Source organism: Atractosteus spatula, chromosome 7 (genome assembly GCF_055471065.1).
Source record: "Atractosteus spatula isolate fAtrSpa1 chromosome 7, fAtrSpa1.hap1, whole genome shotgun sequence".
NCBI classification, from domain to species: Eukaryota; Metazoa; Chordata; class Actinopteri; order Semionotiformes; family Lepisosteidae; genus Atractosteus; species Atractosteus spatula.
Genome location: NC_142712.1, coordinates 371062 through 393563, shown reverse-complemented (window position 1 = coordinate 393563; position 22502 = coordinate 371062).

The window sequence follows — 22502 nt, the reverse complement described above, 5'->3', positions numbered from 1 at the left end:
CTTCTTCCACGGTGAATTCTCCAAGCAGCCCCTGCCTCATACGTAAACGTTCCCACCACAGTCATGCATATCAGCTCCTCCTTTCCCTGGATCGTCTCCCACAATTACAGACCTGAAGCTGTGATCTGAAGGCTTGCGACAGTCCAGTTTAAAGATTTCCGGCGCCCTCTGCTGATGTCACCAACGCAGCCGTTCTCCAGCCTATGATAGAACTTGCACTGCAGTAGTGGACCTCAGGGTCCCCCCCCCACTCAGCTCTGACTCCCGCCGACTGCTGCACCCCCTCATGTTGTCACATCCCTGCTCAATGAAGGCGAAGCACCGTCGGGCATACAAAAAAAAAAGTGCAATGGCCTACATTCTCCCAGCCTGCATCATGGTCACCTGCTACTCCGTGCTGCCGCAGGTGCTGCATGCTGCAGGATGCAAGTCTCCTATCAGGAGAAAGGCTGTAGGCTGTGCTACCAGGAGAGTTGCTTACTTGACGGGAACCTTCATGGTCTGCCAGACACTATTCTATATGTTCATGGTTATAGACCTGTCTATGCACCTCCAACCAAGCTAAAGAGTGGAGACAGACAGTCGGTTTCTCATAATTCTCTGGACATTAAACAGCTTCATTAACCCAGTTTTACATGGGTTCCTCAATGAAAGGGTTTGCAGCCATTTAAAATGACCGCTCTGTGTTTGAAATGGGAGAAAATTATTTTTGATGCGTTAAATCACTGCCCATGCCACCGCCCCTCGTCTTCCGTTGTCTCGTCCTGCTACACATTCATCTGCGTCTCTCCTTCAACCAACTCGCCTTCAACAGGTAACAGCAGTCTGATCCTGTAAACTTGCCGTTAACAGTGCCCAAATCCAAGCCCACCCTTGGGTAGCCATTCTCTTCGGATCTGTCATCAGAAGCATTCGAATCCAGGGAGAGGCTCTCCAGCTCAATGTCTCCTGCCTTGCTGCCATCCTTGACCTCCATCTTACACAGCTTCTCCAGGGAGTCCTGCTCATCACTCACGACAGCCACCACCGTGTTCTTTTCCAGGGCGAACACTGGGAGAGTTCTGATTGGGCCTGCATCCTGCTCTTTACCCAGCTTCCCCTCTAAACTCTGGCACCTCCGTGCCACGTCTCCGCCGTCTCCACCGTCCCCACCATCTCCACTGTCCTCGTAGGCCTTTGCAGGCCTTCGCAGGCCCTCGCAGGCCCTCGCAGGCCCTCGCAGGCCCTCACATGCCTCGCAGCCCCAGATACTTCTCCTGTTAAAACAAAATGGACTGCTGCCACGTTCACAAATCCCCAGCATTCAATCCAGCCCCGGGTTCACGTTTCCGCTGCTACTGTGGCCATCTCCACGACCCTGGGTCTGTCCAGTGTCCTACCCCCGGTCCAGTTAGCAGTCGTCTTGCGTCCCCATACCCGGCGTTCAATTTAGCCCCACGGCTCATACCTCCTGTCTCTGCTGCTGCTACGGCCATCTCCTCAGCCCCGGGTCTGTCCGGCGTCCTATCTCCGGCCCAGTCAGATTGTGACATCCAGGCCCCCTGGAGTTTCGGGAAAAAAATTTCAGCTAGGATCACGAAACCTCTTGTCTGAAACCTGACTTGGGCCCCAAATCCAAACCTGAAATTAAAAATTCTGTAAGTAGTGTGGAAATGCCGATCCCTACCCTACCTGGGGTGTCTACTGAGCATTTCCGCGAACTTTATCTGAAGTTCTCTGGGCAGAGGATATTGACATGTTCCCCAAACCAAAAGGAATGAGTGGGAAACAATCAAGACCACGGATAGCAGCACTTGCATTAGAATGAGTTTCAATCATGCTTGGGTACTCGTGTGATCCGACTGACTCAGTTTTGGAATACAACTGCTGCTTGGTGCACAGCGACATCCAGGCCCCCTGGAGTTTCAGAAAAAAATATTTTCAGCTAGGATCACGAAACCTCTTGTCTGAAACCTGACTTGGGCCCCAAATCCAAACCTGAAATTAAAAATTCTGTAAGTAGTGTGGAAATGCCGATCCCTACCCTACCTGGGGTGTCCACTGAGCATTTCCATGAACTCTATCTGAAGTTCTCTGGGCATAAGATTTTGACATGTTCCCCAAACCAAAAGGAATAAGTGGGAAACAATCAAGACCACGGATAGCAGCACTTGCATTAGAATGAGTTTCAATCATGCTTGGGTACTCGTGTGATCCGACTGACTCAGTTTTGGAATACAATCGCCATGCGGTGCACTATGACATCCAGGCCCAGAGAATTTTAGAAAAAAAAATTCAGATAGAAGGAAAAAGCCTAAACCTCATCCTAAACCTGATTTTGAATCCAAAATGCCTGAGCTTAATAATTGTCTAAATATTGTGAGAATTCTGATTCTAACCCTTCTATCAACTGAACATTTCTGCTATATATATTTGAAGTTTTCTGGGTATAGGATTTTGATATTGGATCCCATGGAAGTATGTTCTGCTCCAGGTTTTACTCTACCAGTCCAGATTACATGGAAATCTGATCCACTCCGGGTTTTCTAAGGCCGCTCATTTTGTTCACTGTTCCTTCCACCTGGGAGATGGCTGAACTTTTCGTCCAGCATGATTTTCAGACTACATGGCATTCCGAAAAACATCGTGTCAGACAGGGGCCCTCAGTTTATTTCTAGTTTTTGGAAAGATATCTGCAGAGTTCTTGGAACCTCCATTTCACTCACCTCAGGATTTCATCCAGAGGCCAATGGACAGGCCGAGAGGATGAATCAGGATCTTCTGACCTATCTATGGGAGTATGTGGCTACTTGCCAGGATAATTAGTCTTCACTTCTCCCCTGGGTGGAATAAGCCCATAATTTCCTATGCTGGTCAGCTACTGGCATGTCTCCTTTCCTCTGTTCTCTCGGGTATCAGCCTTGCCTCATTCCCAGCACAACCACTGAAGTTCATATCCCTTCTGTGCAACAATACATTTTTTCTCTCCGGAAACTGTGGAGGAAGGTTCGACTTACTCTCCAGAAGACCTCTTGCTGTTAAAAGACCTCCGCCGATTGCCACAGGAGACCTTTTCCCAGACTCAGACGGGGACAGTTTGTCTGGTTGTCTACTTCAAACATCCTGTTGTGACAACCGTCCCATAAACTGGGACCCCGGTTCATTAGTCCCTTCTAGGTTGTCTCCGAAATCACCCCTGTCTCCTATCACCTCGCCCTTCCGGCCACGCTCTGTATTCACCCCACTTTTCATGTTTCACTCCTTAAACCCTACCATAGATCTCCACTTTCTAGTGCTCAACCCAGTCCTCCCCCTCCACACATCATCGGATGATCACCTGCGTTCATGGTTAATAAGATCCTGGATTCTCGCTACTTTATAGGTTCATGGCAATATTTGGTTGACTGGGAAGGTTATGGACCAGAGAAGAGGTCTTGGGTTCCTGAGAGACACATTATGGACAAGAAGGAAAGAAGAAAGAGAACACAACGTTTCGGCCGTGGAGCCTTCTTCAGGTGTGAGAGAGACAGGGCAGTAGGCAAAGGTAAAGTAGCGGGAGAACAAAGGTTGGGAGGGAGGAGGAGTGAGAGGCGGGAGCAGGGGACAGAAAGAGAGGCCAATCAAGAGGTGTGAAGTCAGAATGGGTGCAGAGAGGTGTGAAATGAAACTTCCAATGAATGGAGAAAATTTAAAAGAACAGTAGTCTGTCGTTAAGGGAAGGGAGAAGGTGTGATCCTAGCTGCAGAATAATTTTAGTTTCGATGGTCTTTCTGATGTATGAGTTTGGAAAACCGTCTTTGAGAACACAGATGGAGAGATTAGAGTGGTCGTGGCCGTCAGAGGTGAAATGAGAAACAATGGGCTTGGAGAGATCTTTAATCTTTACAGCCCTGACGTGTTCTCTGACGTGTTCTCCTTCATCCAGACTTTCCACCACACCCTCCCTACTCATTAGTCTACAGCGCTGGGAGCCGCCCGTGAAGGGGGGGATACTGTCACAAACCTCAAGCAGGCACGCAGACACTTTTGCATTCCCAGGAGCACCCACTAATTAACTTCACGCACTTTGTCTATTTAAACTTCCACTCTGCAATGTTGTAACAGAAAGAATAAGGTTCTGGATCCCGAGATGAAGTTAAACAGATGAGTTTATTGCATGCAAGGAACAATAAAGCCGAAGTCTTGTTTCCCGCAAAAAACAACAAAACCGAAGTATTGTTCAATGTGCCGGTACAAACTTTTAGTTTATATAGTATTTTCTTTCTGCTTCTGACGTCACTCGGTCTTATGGTAAAGAAGGGGGTCATGGTATTTGGCCAGTTAAGAGACCCTGGCCAAATGGTCAGTTTTAGTCCCCAGGGGGTTCTCTAGCTCTCCTAGCTTGCATCTGGAATCCTTATCAGTTAACCCCCTTCCTGCCAGAAACTCCAGCCTTAGAAGTCTAATCTTCATGCAGAAAGGACTTAAAATTAACCCCGTCTTAACATCTTACTTCAGCAACTTGTTCTCGCTCAATATTTAGGTTTTCTCAGCCTGAGCTGCGTATCTAGTTAGCTATTTTCCCTGACTTATTGTTTGTTCTTGAGACCCCCTGGCTTTCTGACCTACTGCTTCTGATTTCTGACCTCCCTCTAGCCTCACGACTTGGATTACGTTCACCTAGGAAATCAGTTTTCTCTCTCACTCTCCGCACAGGATCTTTTCCCTACTTTTTTCCCTTGGAGTACTTAACATTAACTTTTTGTTTTTTTCAGGAGCGTAATTTATTTTTTTCTTGTGATTCGTGATTATTTTGACCAAATAAAACAGAGCTACTGTCAAAGTTGCAGTTATGTTTGGTTACACATCATGTAATCAGTGAAGTTTTTTTTTTATGGTGTTGACTTTATATATGTGATATACAGTATGGATACATACACTTTGAACATTTGGAGTTATGTAAAGGACACTTTTTAGGATCTTGAACAATTTGAAGTTTGACTTCAAGTCACTTTTCACCATTTATGAGTTAAGTTGAAGGGCTAAAAAGGTGGTTTAATCACTAAGAAACTGCAACTAATTGAATAATAGGAGCAGGATGCTATTTAATTAGTGTTCTTGTTAGTAATTTGGAAATTAATTTGGCTTGGAGATGGAGAGATCAATGGATTAGCTGGCTAATACTTGTTTGGTCATAGGAAGCAGGTGTGTGTTGCATTAGAAGTGGTGGGGGTTTGGTGGTGGCCCTTTGAGGAGGTGTTGGGATTGGCTCCTGTTGAATTAGCTATTTCCCTGAGGTCATTGTGAGGCTTATAACAAGGCAGCTTAGGAACCTGGGCTCTGTTTGTTTCTGACTATAGCAAGAGAAAGAGCTCTTGAGGCTTTGTGATATTGAACTGGTGGTTGTTAGTTTTTGGTGTTTCTGTACAAGGTGAGTGATTATGCTATTTTTTTTTAATCAAGAGAAGTTTGGAAAGGTTTTCATAGTTTTTTTTTAATAAATTTAAGAAATTTAAGTTTTTGAAAGCATGGGGTGAAGTTACGGTTAGTGTGAAGTTCCTATTGGTTTAGACAATTTTTAATTCTATAACATCTATAGAAATGAGTCTCTTCCTCTACTTGTAGGCTTCTGAAGAGTTGTGAAACAGATGATCACAGCTTTGACAGCTGAGTTCTGATTTTAGTGAATTAAACTCTTGTTACTAAACACTGTAATTTCTTTTATAGGGCTCAAACCAGCAACAAGAAAGAGGCTTTAGATCCTGACTGAGCAGTTTCACCAGGATAACAGGGAAGACCCTACTCCCTCTCCTACTCTCTCCAACATGCTGGTGCTTCTGTCTCTGCTGGACTGTAGAAAGCTGTGATGCTGCTTGTGTTCTTGGGCTTCCCTCAGTGAACACGGTGAGCTGAAGGTAAGTAGAGGGGGGGATACAGGTCAGGGTCAGTGTAAGGCTTTTAAGGCTGGGAGCAGTCTGCACAGCACTTGTCCTGGTCCCCTCTCTGTGGGAGTGGGGTGGTCAGCACTGTTTTGCTTCCCTTGTCTCCTTCAGGTGCTGTTCTGAGAAGATCGTGACAAAGAGCACAGTCACTGGAGAGACTATGCTGGTGGAGTTTTCAGCTGAGATCTTGTCAGAACAGTTTGTGGAAACCTTGGGCTTCTGTGCACAGAACTGTTATTTTTATAAGGCTGGAGCAGCGGTGCTGATTGTAGTGAGTTAAACTACAGTGCAATGATCAGAGCTCCCCAGTCCCTGGCCATCTGAATGCACAGTGTGGAGTGACAGGCTTGGAGAATTGTTCAGAGGAAGCTCAATGGCTGGCTACAAGGATACCCACTGTGAGACCTGTTGATGCCCACCTGTAAGTATTGAAGTCTTGTGGTTTCAACAGTTGAAAGTGAAGCAGTGCTGCAAACAGTCCTTGAATTTCCTGGATGCCCATGGTTCTTGGAGCAGTTGTAAAGGTAGGACACTGTCCCTGGAGCAGAGGTGAATTTCAGTCTTGTATCATGTTTCATTTGGAGTAGGTTAATTAATTTTCCATATGTGACTTTTTATAACCAGTAAATGAGTATTAAGTGCTTTTTTTACCCTTTATGCCTAGTGTTAGGTTTTGGTGATTTTTCTATCATGCTTGAGTATTAAATTTTAGGTGGAGGTCTTTCTTAGTTTTTTTTTCTCCTGACTCTCTTCTGGGTGCGGCACTTCTACACTGACATGCATTTGACTGGCTGTTATTCTGGCTCTGAAAAAGTGAATTACTGCTTTGTATCTGATTTATTTCATGGGTGCACACATATAAGTAAATCACTTTTGATACACTGCAGACTCCTTGCTGGTTAAGGCTCTGTGGAGACAGCATGACAGCCAGGTTCTCTTGATGGGTGTTGACACAGGAACTGCTCTCCTCACAGGAGGAACCGCATTGGATCCCTCCCCTGTGGCAACAACCATGGAGTGGGGGGTTTTCTCTTTGCTTTCTGCATAGTTTTTTTTCCTGGTGGTTTGTCCTGGATAGGTGCTGCACTGTGAACATTTTTCCAGTTTAGTACAAAACTGGAGCTGGAAGTAAATTGTTTTTCTAAGTGAAGAGGCTCAAAATCTAAATCTTTCTCCACTTCAGGTTCTCTGCTGTTGGAAGGGTTGACCAGGCCTTTGCTCCCAGAGGGATGACCTTTATTTGCCAGGAATAACATGCAGATGTGGCACACTGTAGACTGGGTGCTTTCTCTTCTATGGAGATCTGCTTAAGGAGTTAAGTGTTTCTAAACCAATACAACAGCCAGGGGACCCAGTCAGTTGCTGAGCGAGTTCTCTGCCACCCAGGCAAAGGGACCAGGGGAGATCGTGTGGGGCAGCTCTGGGCTTGACATCACATGACCCTCTTTCAAAGGTAGGAACAGCTTCCTGTTCTTACTGACGGTCTTTACACCAGTGTTGCGATGACTGTTTCCAGGAGCACCTGAGCTAGCTGTCTGGTTGAGCCAAAGCTGACGGTTCTAGGTAGGAGGGGATCCTGATTTTGAAGCCTTTGTTTAGCCTGCAGCTGCTGGAGTTCTTTGTAGGTTTTTTTAGCCTTAATGGCAGTGTTCCCTGGTTAATCAAGGAATGAGTGCCAAATACTGAAAGTGTTGTGCAAGCACCGGGAAAATGTTTGGCTTAATTGTTTTATGGTACCACTGCAAAAGAATCAGCAGTATGTAAGATTTATTTCATGGGTGCACACATGTAACTAAATCTTACATTGACTGAAATTTAGAATGGAATTAAGTAAATTATAAAATGGGGAAACCTATGCTCCTGTCTAGTGTAAGGCAGACTTCCTGATTTAACCCAGTGAGGTGGTATTTTTCTGCTTTTCTGCACTAAAAGCAATGCTGACTGGAAGTGGTTGTTTACTGTGCCTTGTGAGAAGGGAGAGAGCAGTATGAAAATGTGCTTTTTCTGGAGGACTTCCTTGTTCTGGATGTGAAATTGTGCTTTGTTTAGTCCTGCATACTTTGCCTTTGGTTCCTGTGTATTGACTTGTGACTGTATAGGATACTGTGTAAGTAAACCATTTCTATTTGGTACACCTTTTAGAACACATTTGAAGAAACTGAGTAGTGAATGTGAAGCTTGGTTTTACCAAAAGTTTGTACATGTACAAGCTGTAATATCTCTGATAGTAGAAAACATGTGGCTGGAAGGTTTAAATCTACAGTATATACAGTGGCCCAGCAATAGGGTTTTAGTGCTGTTTGTGCTTTTGTATTTCAATTGTTTAAAATGCTGAAGCTCTAAAACCTTTCCCTTCGTATGGTGTTCCAGTCAAGGTTAGTGTTTTTGGTCTTGTACTGCTGTGGAACCTACATTGGGGGGGGGGGGGGGACTTGAAATGTTCTTTATGTAAAACCAACTGTAAACTTACTGCAGCCTTAGGTGTGTTGACTTCTTAAAGTCTGAATGTCCACCACTTTTTGATGGGATATACAACTTTACAAAATTCTAATGTCAATTCGCTGCACTGTGAACTTTTTACTACTTTTTTGTAGAAGTACTGGTAGTTTTTAGGTGTACATTAATTGAGCTTGTATGTACCCTAGGTCCAGATGGAATACTGTAAATGGAATTGAGAAACATTTTTCCTTGGTTTTAGGAATGTGGAAAATGTTAAACTTCTGTAAATTAACCTAAAGATCTGAGTATTGTGGGGAGGGGGAAGCAAAGTTGAATTCTAGTCTCTTGTCTTTAGGAAGCTTCCAAGCTGCTGTCAAAGGAAGAAAGAGCATCTATGTCCTGGGTGAGCAGGGCAAGGACTTGGGTTATTGTTTGTCTGTTTGGGCCAGTAAGAGGCCGGTGTTTAAGGTTAGGATCAGTGATCAGTCAGGATTGGGGGTGGAGTTGAGTTGATCTGTATGTTTTGAGATGGATGTACTGAATTTGAATCTGAACTTAAATCCTTTTTGTTTTGCACTGCATGTGAATTCCAGCAAGCTGGTGACAACTGTCATAATGGAATATTGCAACAGGATCCGGAGTTTCCCTGGAAATCTGACGTGTCAATGGAACTATAAGGAAGTGGAAGGCTGTACCTATTTTTCAGCTGTTTCCTGAATCACTGACCTTGGCTGCTCTGTGATGGACAGTTTGGAGGAGTGTCTATCCACTGCAGGAGTCCATGATGCTATTCTGCATGATGGGGGGGCCCAGCTCTGAGAAAAGGAGTTGAGTTCTGTCCTAAGAAAGGCGAGGTGATCCACCTGCTCAAATTTCTCATCAACTACAACCGTCGAGCCTCTGCGTAAGGTGGGAATACTGGTGCTCAATAATCCTTCTGCCTGAAGTTCTTGGGCCATGACCTGCATCTTCAATGCTGATCTGCTTAATGCTCTGCTTAAAATCAGTGCAACTTTGTGGCCAAGGTAAAGGTGAGTTTGAAGGTAAGTAGAGGGGAGGTGCAAATCAAGCTTTTTTTGTGAGACTGGTCAGTAGTGGTGTTGATTTTGTTTGTAAATTAGACTAGTGCAATGATCAGTGCTTCTCACTCCCTGGCCATCTGAAAGCACAGTGTGGAGTGACAGGCGTGGAGAATCCTGTTTAGGGGAAGCTCGCTGGCTGGCTAAAAGGATACCAGCTGTGTGACCTGTTGATGTCCATCTGAGTATTGAAGTCTTCCACTTTGAAGAGTGGAAAGCGAAGAGATGCTGCAAGCTGTCCTTGAAATTCCTGGATACCCATGGATCTTGGAGCAGGTACAAAGGTAGTGTCTAGGAGGACACGGTCCCTGGACCAGAGGTGGGTTTCACTCTTTTCCCATCTTTTAATTTTTCCTTAACCTACTCCAAATAGTTCTGTGACCCCTTAATGTGTAGAATTTTTTTCTGAAGGATGAAAAGGTACTTTTGGAGTAGGCGATGTTAAGCTCTTGGGCATCTTCAGATGGATACCATCATGCTGTAATGTGCTAAACTTTGGCTTTTTTTCTGTGTTTTGTTCCCTGCTTGGTTGAAGCACACCCACACTGATGTGCACTTGATTGGTTGTCATTCTGGCTCAAAGACTGAATTACTTTTGTATCTGATTTATTTCATGGGTGCACACATGTAAATAAATCACTTTGGATACACTGCAGTACAACAGTGACGGCGCACCAGCAGCCTCCTCCACTGCAGACTCCTTGCTGGTTAAAGCTTTGAGGAGACAGCATGTCAACCAGGTTCTTTTGATTGATGTTGGCACAGAAACTGACATCCTCACAGGGGAGGAACTGCAATGGATTGCACCCCTTGTAGCACAAGCACTGGACTAGGGGTTTTCTCTTTGCTCTCGGCAGGGTGTTTTACAGTTGGTTTGTCTGGGATAGATTCTGCACTGTGTCCATGTTGGAAGTGGAAATGCTGGCTTGACCGTTTCTAACAAGTGCAGAGGACTTGGTCTAAATTTCTCTCCTTTTCAGGCTCTCTGCTACCAGAAGAGTTGACCAAGCCTTTGCTCCAGAGGGGAGGATCTTTTATCACCAGGAGTGGAAAAACAGATGGTGCTGGTCTCTGGGATCTGGATCCATGAAGATCTGTTGGAGGAGTGGGATGCTTGTTCCAAGACAAAGTCAATGGTAACATCAAAGGATCTAGTCAGGTGAGTGGGTCAGGTGAGTCCCTTTCCATCCAGGAAGAGAGATGGGGCATTTTCAGTATAATGAGCACACTGGGTGCATGGGGTTTTAATCAGGTACATTTGGGTACTATGGGTATATGTTGGTTTATTTGGGTACATTCAGGTACATTTGTGTAGATTGCATATCATGTTACATGGGATACATTGAGTATATTGGGCAGGCAGCTTTTGGCATGTGCATGGGAATTGCAGCATACAGTGTAGTACATCTAAAAACTCAATATGTTACTCTTGGCTTTTATCATTTTTTTGCACTTAAAATGGACTTGAAAGACCCTGTTATCAGAGGAATGTGGGACAATCTGAAAGCCTTGCATTATCTTTAGAATTGAATATTTGAATATCTTTGATTTTGTCATTTTAACAGTTCTAATTTCTTCTCTCAGCGTCCAAGCTTATAAGGCATTGGAAGAGAAGCAAGTGGATCTATGTGCTGGGTAAGCAGTCAAGAACATTTTGGGTTAATTTGTTTGGGTTTGTCGGGGTTGAGAGAAGGGATAAGTTGGTTAGCTGGCTGTTTTGAGAAGGATGAACCTGTAATTTGTAACTTGTGTACTTATGTTGTAATAGTGTTTTAAACAAACAAGATAATAGAAATGAATTTCTCCCCTGTGGTAGGAGCTCTGCACTGTGTTTTTGCTTTTGCACTCTTCAGGGTGGTTTTCTGTTGGTTTGTCCTGAAAAGGTGTAGCACTGAACATGATGGTGGTTTAGGTCAAATCTGGTGTTGGGAGTGGGAATGTTGGCTGGACCATTTCTGACTAGTGCAGAGGACTCAGTCCATTTTCTTATTTTTTCTTGAGGTTCTCTGCTGTCTGGGGGATGACCAGGCCTTTGATGTAGAGGGAGGACCTTCACCAGGACTGGAGCCCAGATACAGCAGACTGGGTAGTCGGTTATGTCTGCAAAGATCTGCTTGAGGAATCATGTGCCTGTTCCAATTCCAGTAGCCAATGGCCACATCAGAGGACCATCAAAGTTGCTGTAGAAGTTCCTAACAACACAGGCAGAGAAAGGGAGGGAGGTCTTTTGTGGGTTAATTGTGGGCAGGAAAGAGGTTCGGGTGCTATTCATGGTACAACAGGAGCTGCATGAAGCTCTAAGTGAATCTCTGCACACCAGCCTTGTAATGGCTGTTAGGACCATAGCTTGTAACTTCTGCACCTGAGTCACCTGGCAGGGAGGAGACAAAGTGACTTCTGGTGCAGGAACGGAGAAAGAGTTGAACCCAGTTTTTAACTTGGTAACTGTTTTGTACATTCTAGACCATTTGAAAAGCAGAGTTTGAGAGACTAAGGTCATGCAATGATTTATTTGCATGGGTGCACACATGTACATAAATCTTGCATTGGCTGTAAAACTGAATTGAGCACATAAGCTAGAAATTAATAAAAGGAAAATGAATGCCATCCACTCACTTGGAAATGAGGGATTGGTTTAGCTGAGTGTGTGGCTCTTTTTTGGTACCTGCACAAAGCCCTTTCCTCATGGGAGAGGATTTCCTGCAGAGTGAGGTAGGAGAAAGATGGGGGTTGTTTGTTCTGTTTTGTGAGAAGGGATATGTAGTTATGCGGCTTTGTAAATTCTTTGCCAGAGAATGTCCTTATGTATTGGATATTTATTTGTTTTTTTGGTGTGGGATGATTAAAAATTGTTAAATGTACTGAGTCTGTTTTCTTTTGTTTCTTGTGTTGATTGTGGTTGTACAAGGTACTGTTAATTAAATTGAATACATACTGCCACTGGATCTGCTTTCCCTGCATTATTTGGACATCTTGCAACCTAAATGATGTTTCTTTGGTTTCACAATAACTGTTTACTACTGGGGGGTTTAGGTCACTCTCTTTGGGTACATTTATGTGGTGTAGGTAGAGAATGTTTATTAGCAGTTACAATTTTATTTTGAGTGATCTAAGCATTTGTATACATTCCCATATTATGAAAACCTGTGGTGTTTATGGAGAAAGTAGGTGAGTTTTAAGGTATATATTTTAGACATTGACAGTGTAAAACACAGATTTTAAATGCAGTTTTGGGTTTTTAAATATTTTTGAATTTGCCACTGGGTGATTTGTGCGTAGTGAAATAGTGTAGAAATGAAAATGCACATTTATTCCCGATTTGTTTATATGCTGGTGTGGCATTATGCAGGGGTGTGCCCAGTGTGGAGGTGGAGCCCTGGTAGAAGGGTGACCCCTTGCCTTTGTAGTCTCAGCTGTCTTGGCTTTCAGCTCATGAGCCTCAGCTGGGCGGGTCCTATAAAGGCACACTAGATACCCTCTGAGAGGAGCAGAGCCACCCCCCTATGATGGTGTTTTTACACCATCAGTCCTGCTGGGGATTGCACCTGTCTAAGGTTTTCATTTTCTTTTTTGCCTGTCCCTTTATGCACTTTCATAGGGGCAGGCAAACCTATGCATCTTTTTATGCACTATATTTGTTTTGGTTACCTTACATACCTGCTCACCAGACTGGACCCAAATGAATAGCAAAAGTCCGGTCTGGTCACTGCTGTGCTAGCGGTTTTTTTTTTCCCAGGCTGGACGACATTAAATTAGGTTAAGCCCAGCTTGGAGGTAACAGGGCAGTCACTTATTTATTTTTTCACTTTTTGTATTGTTTTTGTTCCCAGCAGTAGTATAAAGTGACACCTTTCGTCAAACTTTTGACAGGTACCACGCCCCCTTTTCAGGCCAATGGTCGTCCGCGGTGGTTGGCTGTCCCGCCCCCTCAGGAGCCAATGTTGTGGATCGGAACTCCCCGCCTCCACCCCCCCCCGGGCGGTCGGCCCGACGCCACAGGGTCCCAAAGCCACCAGACGGCGCATGCCACGCTTTAGGTGTGTGCACGTGTGTATTGGTTTGGAAGGGGACCATGTCTGCCGCGGGGTTGAGTGCGCTCTATTATAACCCTGGGAAATCGGGCAGTTACGGCGGCGCGGAGAGTCTGGTGCGGGCCGCGAGATCCCGGGGTGTGAGCGGCGTCAGCCGCGGCCGGGTGGTCGAGTGGTTGTCCGGCCAGGCTGCTTATACGCTGCACAAGCCGGCGCGCGTACGTTTTAAGAGAAACAGGACGCTGGTGTCCGAAATGGACTGGCAGTGGCAGGCCGACTTGGTGGACATGAGAGAACACCGCGAGTTCAACGACGGTTTCTGTTACATCTTAATGTGTATAGACATACTGTCTAAATACGCGTGGGCCGTGCCGTTGAAAACCAAGACTGGTGGGGCCGTGACAGGCGCCTTCCGAAATATACTGCAAGAGGGGCGTGCTCCTAAAAAGCTACAAACGGACGAGGGTAAAGAATTTCTTAACAGGACCTTCCAAAATTTTCTCAAACGTGAGAATATTGAACATTTCGTTACGGCCAGTGATGTGAAGGCTAGTGTGGTCGAGAGGTTTAACAGAGCTATTAAAACAAAAATGTGGAGGTACCTGACACACAAAAACACCTTTCGTTATATCGACGTCCTTTCAGATCTTATTTACGCTTATAACCATAGTTACCACACGACTATTAAACGAACCCCGGCTTCTGTTACGCCCGACAACGCCCTTGAGGTGTGGAGAACGGTCTATGACGAGCACTTTAAGAGAAAACCGTCAAAGTTTTCATTTAATGTGGGTGATCGCGTGCGGGTGTCCAAAATAAAGGGTGTGTTTGAGAAGGGATATGAACAGACCTTCACAGATGAAATTTTCATTGTCAAAGAGCGGTCCGCGGCTCTGAGACCCTATTACAAACTGCAGGACTACGCAGGCGACGACATTAAGGGCTCCTTCTATGCAGAAGAGCTACAGAAGATAAACCCAGATGTTGAGAACGTCTACCGCATCCAAAAGATTTTAGCAGCCAGGGGTCGTGGAAAAACAAACAGCTTTTGGTAAAGTGGCGCGGCTGGAGCGATAAATTCAATAGTTGGGTGAAGGCTTCTGAGGTCAGAGACATATAGAGGTCGTGAAAAATGAACCCCAATGGCTTCTATGTGACGCTGGCTAGTAATTCATCCTCAAAGATGTTTCCAAAGAACACTAACGCGTGCTTCACAGAGCATCTGGCAAAGGCGATTGACCTGGACGGGAGCTGGGAAGTGGGCCTGGTCGAGCTGCACTATCCGCATACGCTAAACACGTTTGATGAAGACGAAGTTTTTCTGTTCATCAGCGAGGAGCTCAAGACTATCTGGACCTGTACCTTACCGAGAGGGTACTACGGCAACATCGAGCAGCTCTTGCATGAAATGAAACGGGCTGCTGAAAAATCCAAGTTAACGGCTGTAAGTCTTAAATACAACCCCATTAGCCGGTCGGTAAGGATTGTTAGTGATAAACGGTTTGTTATGCAGGTGGGTAATCGCCTAGCGCGGATGTTGGGTTTCAATTCGGGTGTCGCGGGTGTAAAATCACCGCACCCCGTCGATATGACTGGCGGATTTAACAACATGTATATATACACCGATATCATAGAACACCAGTTAATAGGCGACGTCTACGCACCGCTTTTGCGTTGTGTGCCCTTCAGAGGCGTGGATGGTGAATTCGTCACAGTATTGTACGACAAACCCCATTACGTGCCGGTGAGCATCGACCATTTTAACAACATCGCTATTGAAATAAAGACGGATCAAAACGAACACGTGTCATTTGCTTTTGGAAAGGTCATCGTCAAGCTGCATTTCAGACCCGTGAAAGCGACAAACATCTAAAAGGATGACGGTCATCAAGAGCTACGGGGATCCTTCTTTGTATACGCACTACTACAAACAACAGGCTGGTTATGGGTTACCAGGATTTTCAGGGCTGCCGGTTCAGTACGGCGCTGGTATCGGGGGGTCGCCCGAGCCACGCAATGAAAATGCAGTGGTAGAAAATAATTTAAGACCCGAGGTTGTTGTAGCAGAACAGGATGGTGGTAACCCAAAACCGGTTGTACTGAACGATCTAAATCAGGTTGGTGGTGGTGGTGCCGGGGCGAATAGAGACCCCTTAGTTTTCCTGGAGCGTATACGTAGTTATAACAGGTCTTATAATAATTTTAGAGCAACAGAGCACCATGAAGAATTTCGTTTTGTTAATCTCGACAGAATAGCCTCGTATGTACAGGCTATAGACGCTGTGCATGGTGCAGTCCAGAGAATATTGGATGAACTTTCTCCAAACATCGGGGCGAATGATTTTGTACAGCTGCGTTTGACTGCGGGTGGTTTTAACAAACCCTTGTTCTCACGCAGGAGACACCCCGGAGAATTAAATGCTGCCGATTTTTTAAGCCACATCTCAGACCTCCTACAGAGCCACACAGAGGTTCTCACCGATGACACCCTCCGCTTAGTGGTGACGATAGTTAGGAATATGCAGGGGGGTGCCCGCCGAAGATTTAAATCTGTTCTGTACAGCCGGGTAATTGCTCAGAAAAAAGCGCACCTTATCGACTTACATTACACGGGCGGTAATCTGTGTTTCGCCGGGAGTGTGTATGGTTTGTTGAATGAGGGTTGTACCGATGGGGAAATGTTACAGGGCGCTAAACGAATGCACAGAGAGTTGGGTTTTCCAGAGAATCGGAAAATTAGTTTGTCAGACATTACCGCTTTTGAAAAACATTTAAAGGTGGTCATTAAAATTTTGTACCACGACCAGGGTGATTGGAAATATTTTACAACGGGGCCCACACCACCAAATTCTAAAATACTTTTTGTTCTACTGCATGAAGAGCATTTTTACGGGGTTTTAAATATTAAAGCTTTTGTGGGGGCGGCGTATTTTTGCACTAACTGCCATGCGGCGTATAGCCACAAGAACGCACACGCCTGTGTTAAAGCTTGTAAAACCTGTTTAGATCCCCAGTGTTGCGAAATTGATGCTGAAATTCGGAATTGCCCGTCCTGTAAGGTCTTTTGTCGTAGCTCTCAGTGTTTGGCGAGACACTTTCAGAATGCGGCGACGGGTGTGAGTAAGTGTGAGCGCAGGGTCTTTTGTGAGAAATGTGGGGTTTATAACCTTGCAAGTCACAAATGTAAAGAGAAACTGTGCGCGCGTTGTAACAACGTGATCGACACCCCTGACACACATTTGTGCTACATACCGCCTTTGGACAACCCCAAAATTTCAAACAAGTACATTTTTTTCGACTTTGAATGCATGCAAGAAACAGGGACACACATACCAAATTACGTCCACGCCCTTCATATTGACAATAAACGTAGCTGGGAATTTTATGGTGAAACTTGTCTAAAGGATTTTGTGTGTAAATTTATCGATAGACGTTTCAAAAACCATACGTTCATATCACACAATGGCAAGGGATATGACAATTACCTAGTGATCAGACAGTTGTTAGCTGAAAAGATGGACGTTGAACTAATTAATCAGGGTGGTAAGATAATGTGTATGACCGTAAAAGCTCTGAACATCCGATTTATCGATTCTTTAAACTTTCTGCCTATGAAATTAAGCAAAATGCCGGAAGCCATGGGGTTCCCCGGGTGTAAGGGTCATTTTCCACACTTGATGAACACTTCGGAAAACCAAAATTATGTCGGACCGATGCCTCCGCCTGAACTTTACGGCGTTAACTACATGCTGCCGAGCGAGAAAGCCGAGTTTTTGGTTTGGTATGAAGAATGCCGGGGAAGTGTGTTTAACTTACAGAGAGAGTTGAAACGTTACTGCCAGTTGGATGTGGTAATTCTAAGAGAAGGCTGTGTCAGGTTTCGGGACGAGGTCATGAATATGACCAGACAGACACGCGTGACTGAGTCGGGGGCCGCCTGCGTTGTCTGCATCGACCCCTTTCAGTTTGTGACCATCGCTAGTGTCTGCATGGCCATGTTCAGACTTATGTTTTTACATGAAGAGACGATTGCGTTGCTACCCCATGACAATTACCACCGCCAGCAAAAACGATTTTCTACACCCAGCATTCAATGGCTTATGTACATCGAACACACAGAGCGCGTTAAAATCCAACACGCGTTAACCACGGCCGGTGAGTTCAAGGTTGGCCCATATTTTCTGGATGGTTATGCTGTAATTGACGGCGTGCCGACAGCCTTTGAGTTCAACGGTTGCTTTTTTCACGGGTGTAGCGTTTGTTATTGTGAAAACGATTTTAATCAGCTGACAAACACTACTTTTGGTTGGTTGTACAGAAAGACAATGGTGAAAATTAATTTTCTCAAAATGAGAGGTTTTAACGTGCGTGTTTTGTGGGAGCACGAGTTCAGAGACATGCTTGTTGAAAATGGAGACTTGGGTAAATTTCTAACAGCTGCTCAGTTACCAGAGCCTCTGCAACCTCGCGAGTCGCTTTTTGGGGGGAGAACAAACGCGATTTGTTTGCATTACACAGCGCAGCCCGGTGAAAAAATTCATTACTATGATTTCACCAGTCTGTATCCGTTTGTGAACAAAACTAAAAAATACCCACTTGGGCACCCCCGAATAATATATAACAACTTTGGAGATTTAAAACGGTATTTCGGTTTAGCGAAGGTGAAAGTTTACCCACCCAGACGCTTGTACTTTCCAGTTCTTCCAACCAAAATTGACAAAAAACTGTTTTTCACACTGTGTCGTACGTGTGCCGAAACAAAACAGACCACCCGATGTGAGCACGGTGATGAAGATCGCGCCTTGACTGGTGTCTGGTGCACCCCCGAATTACAGAAGGCCTTAGATCTGGGGTATAGAGTGTGTAAAATTTACGAAATTTGGCATTTCGAAAAGGCCTCACACGATCTTTTTACCGACTACATCAAACTGCATCTGAAAGGGAAGCAGGAAGCTTCGGGGTTTCCAGAGTGGTGTACTGATGTCGCGAAACAACAAAGATATATCAGCGAATATTATGAAAAAGAGGGTGTCCGGCTGGACCCCGGCAACATTAAAAAGAATCCGGCCAAAAGACAGCTTTCAAAAATTGCCTTGAACAGTTTGTGGGGGAAGTATGGGCAAAGAGACAATTTACCACAGACCACCATTGTGAGAAACCCCGATGAATTGTTCAGGTACTTATTTACGCCATATCATGAGGTGTCAGCCTGCGAGTTTATCGATGAAAACACCGCCTGTGTTACGTGGAAACACACTAAACACCACTATACGGGCCATTCAAACACCAACATTTTCATCGCTAGCTTTACAACCGCCTATGCCCGCTTGGAGTTATACAATCTGCTAAATGCTTTGCAAGGCCGTTGTCTGTACCACGACACAGATTCCGTTATCTTTGTGAGCCGGGAGGGTGAGTGGAATCCGGAACTGGGCGACTACTTGGGTGAGCTGACCAGCGAAATCGCTGCTGGTCAACACATCACCGAGTTTGTGTCAACAGGACCCAAGTCGTACGGGTACAAACTGTCTGGAGGGAAAGCCTGTTTAAAGGTAAAAGGCATTACGCTCAATGTGAACAATTGTGAAAAAGTTAACTTTGAGAGTCTGCGGGACTTGGTTTTTGACTATGGCGTTAACCCTTATGCAGAGTGCCGGGAATTTAAACACATTTCTATTCAACAGCCGATGATCGTGCGTGTTAAAAAGGATTGGCGCATTGAGACCCGAACATTAAAGAAAACCCAGAAGGTGGTGTACGACAAGCGGGTGCTGCAAGAAAATTTGACATCGTTGCCCTACGGATATTAACACGATGGATGTCAGGTTAAAACACCCTTTTTCATGCATTTTGTCCGGACCCTCGAATTGCGGTAAAAGTTATTTTATAAAACAGCTCTTGGAGAGCGGTGATACCGTTATGACTCGTAAACCCGAAAACATAGTCTGGTGTTACAGCTGCTGGCAACCTCTATACGACGAGTTGCTTGTGAAATTTCCATACATTCAGTTTATAGAAGGACTACCGACGTCGTTTTCCGACGACCAGCTACTGCCGCCGGGTAGAGTAAATTTGATTATAGTTGATGATTTGATGGAGTCTGCGTGTGAAAATAATGAGATAGAAAAAGCTTTTACCAAATACGTACACCACCGAAACCTCAGCATCATGTATATCGTCCAAAATGTGTTTTGTCAAGGCCGGAAAAGTAGAACCATCGCGTTAAATACAAAGTACATGGTGCTGTTTAAAAACCCTAGAGATAAACTACAGATTACAACCCTGTCCCGGCAGATGTACCCCGGTAAAGCCAAATTTTTTTTGGAAGCGTTCGATGATGCTACTAAAAAAACTTTCGGTTACTTGTTGGTGGATTTAAATGCAGACACACCAGATGACTATCGCTTGCGAACAGGTCTTTTCCCCCCAGATGTAGCCACGGCTTATGTATTTAAAAAATCTAAAAGTCGGTGATCTCACAACCGCAGACTCAGTCGAATAACACGTTCGGGGCGTCGTCATGTCTTCACGCGTTCGGAGAAACCTGACTCTCTTAAATTTTCTGGTAAAAGCCGCCCCCAAGCAGCGGAAAGCTATTCTCTGCGGAGCTACAAATGATCTTGTACAGGCCATAGCTGAAATCGCCTTGAATACCTTGAAAGGGAACATACCGTTATCTGCTAAGCAGTTTGGGACCCTGAAGAGAAAGCGTAAGCTTATAAAGACTTTGAGTCGAAAGGGTCTTTCTCTTAAAAGAAAGAGACTCTTGGTGAACCAGTCTGGTGGTTTTATCGGGACCCTGTTGAGTATTGCAGTACCACTGATTACGGGGCTTCTACAACGTCAATAATGGAGCACGCTGAAAAAATGTACCTGGTACCTCAGAAACAGCTCGATCGACTCCGAGAGCGGTCTGGGTTCGAAAGCGATGTAAGAAAAATAACAGCCCGTCGGTTGGATGATGAAATGCGTGACATTCTGCAGAACGCGCATCTGGCCGAATATGAAAAAGTGAAATTGTACAACCAGGTGTTACAAAGGTATTTGGCATTAGTACGCCAGGAGACTTCCGAAAAGGGGACTTTAACAGTTGTGCTACCAGAAAATGCACACACCGAACTATCACACACGTTAGCACAACCGCCGTCATCGAGCGTGGCTGACTTTGGTTATATTTTGGACAGCGTGTCTCAGCGGTTCCGGAGAAATGCTGAGATATTGTTAAAGACCATGGCCCGCAATGAACCATTAATAGCCTGGAATGAAAAAGGGGAATTTGTGTACAAGGGGGCACCCGTTGAGGGCTCTCACATGATTGATCTTGTCAGAGCTCTCACGCAGCAGCAAGCAGTTGCGGTCGGTAAGAAGCCAAAAGGCTGGGATGTGCTCATGGAGGCTATGGCAGAAATCAACGTGCCGGGCACCCTGCTAGCCAACGCTGGTAACCGAGAGCTACTTGAAAAACTCAAGGCTGCCCCGCCGGGGTGTGCAGCGTCGGTCAAAACTTTAAAACAACCGGTAGAGTTGTCGACGGTCGACCCGGTCTCTAAGATAACCGCTGAAAGGAGACGCTCGCTAATACCTAGACCCACATGGTTGTCTTTGTAACATTTTTTCTCTGGGTATGTGTGTTTGTGTTAAATGACTTGAAATGTATATTAAAAAGCGTGCGCAATATGTTTAAAAATGGTTTGTCTGTAACATGTATTAAAAAAAGCTTGAGCGCTATAACAGCGAATGTATAATAAAAATATTGTGTTGATTTTCAATCATGTTTTGTGTTCTTTTTAAATAATAACCACACAGACGTCGAAATGGTTCGATTTCATTTTTATTTTAGACGATCGATTAACATTTATGACATGTTTTAAATTGTCGTAAACACCCGCATAATTGAACATTCGTATTTTCAAAGGGCTTGAAAGGGTACAGGGGTCTCCGTCTCACACGACGTCGGTTTTTCAGAAACATTTCCACCATGCGGTCATTCTGGATTGCATTCGTAGAATAAAGTTCTAAAATGTTTCTAAAAGATAAACCTTTACATCTATGGTATAGAAAAAAGACGCAATGTAGACCGCAGGTCACTGCAAAAGAATCTTGCAATTGTCTGTTGTTGTAAAATATGGAGTTAGCATTTCTGTTTAAGAAATCAATAATGTTCTTGGGAAAGAAAAAGGCTTCGGGTGAAAATCCCTAGGAGTCGAAAAATTCTGCGCCCTCGTCGTCGGGTAAGTAAATAGCCAGCCAGTGTTCACCGGGGCGGTCGTGTGGGTGAGTATTAACTATTAAACACAACGGTCGCCGCGCCAGTCTCTCGCGTGGTAGGGCATCACTGGGGAACACGCCTAGAAAACTGTCTCGGGTGTAGCGGTCTCGGGTTAGAATGTCTTCCAGCTGTTTGGTGTTCATCTTTATGTGCAGGTTGTGTGGCCACCCGTGCTTTTTAGCTGAAGTCGTAAATGACTTGACGTCTCATATCCAGCTCTATCACGTTGTCGAACAACGCGTACACAACCATGTTAACTGTAGTGGGTAGCGGTAGCGCGAAGCGTATTTCAGCTCTCAGATTACCCGTTTTGATAAGTGAATAATGTCCTGTGCACTCGTCGTCGGGGCTGAGGTTGAAAGCGAACAATGTGTAACCGCGCGCGTACTCCTCGCGGTCCACCAGAAGTGGTTTGTCTTTCAGACGCTTCCCGGCTGTTTCCACCAGATTAAAATATTCACGGACGCAATGTCCATTCTGGAAGTCTGGTTGAAGCGGTTTAGTGGGGATTTGTTCACCGTCCACGTAGAGAGCCAGAAAGTTAACGTTGTAGTGTTTAAAATTGAAGGGGTTTTGGGTAAAACTGCCGCTGAATGCCGCGTTGTCCACAAACCCCAAAATGACCACTTTGGGTAACTGTCCGAGAAAGAGGTTTTCTTGGTTACACACACGGCTTCCTGCAGGCAGGCTGAAGACTTTCATCTGTACGCGGTCTATGGGGTATTTAGCGTTGGCCGTCAGGAGTGCTTCGGCGTGTCCCAGTCTGACCCCTGGTGACACTCTG